Raw genomic sequence first — 956 nt, forward strand, 5'->3', positions numbered from 1 at the left:
CAGTATAAATATTTAATATGTGTATCCATTTTAAAAAACGATCATGATATTCATATTCATAAAGAGACGGTCCAATATAATAAAAAAGATACAGTGCTTTGATATTTATTTGTTCTTTGTTCAGTCTAAGAAGACTAGAAACGAATATTATTACATAAAATGAAAGAAATTTATTTACAAAATAAAAATTTTTAAGTTCAGTATTGCTTTATTTACACATTTTAAATTTAATTTGTCTTTATGGAGTATGGCAACGCAACGCAGGCAATCTGTTAGTGAGATTTTCTATGAAAAACTTTTCTATTTACTTGTCAGACACGTGAAACAACCCGGAAAACTCCACGTGGCCAGCCTTTTTGGTGGGGCGCAAACCATCGACTAACGTTCAGTGCTTTTATCCACTCAGCAGCAACTGATGGGCTTGAGATTGGAATCATGCTCGAACTCATTATTTATATGACAGTGAAATATATTTAAAAGGCAGGGAGAACAAAATTCCATCGAAATTGCATTTTTAACGCAGATTTTATTTCATATTTCTTTTCGAGATACTTTTTAAACATATCCAAATATTGGTAAATCTTAGCAAACATGCTTATAATGTTTATCTATACAAGTTCGATAAAGGTCAATTGATTCCTGAGCATTGAACACGAACTCAGATTATCTCGAAAAAAATAGTGGTGGAAACCAAACTCCATTTAACTTAAATGTATCACTCTTTTATCTATTTAATTTTAATAAATCGTAATGCAGTCGCTAGATGTCATTACCTAAACGTAATAAGCAGATTGAATGATTTTGTAACACAGTCAAGAGAATTTCAGACCTAGGCAAAATTTTCGATCCGGCTTTCCAAGAGCCAATAGTTTTATTTGTTATACAAGGTATTTAGCACATATGAATATAGTAACATGCGCATGTTACTATATTCATATTGTTTATTATACACTTAA

Source organism: Centruroides vittatus, unplaced genomic scaffold (genome assembly GCF_030686945.1).
Source record: "Centruroides vittatus isolate TY-2023 unplaced genomic scaffold, ASM3068694v2 contig_1215, whole genome shotgun sequence".
NCBI classification, from domain to species: domain Eukaryota; kingdom Metazoa; phylum Arthropoda; class Arachnida; order Scorpiones; family Buthidae; genus Centruroides; species Centruroides vittatus.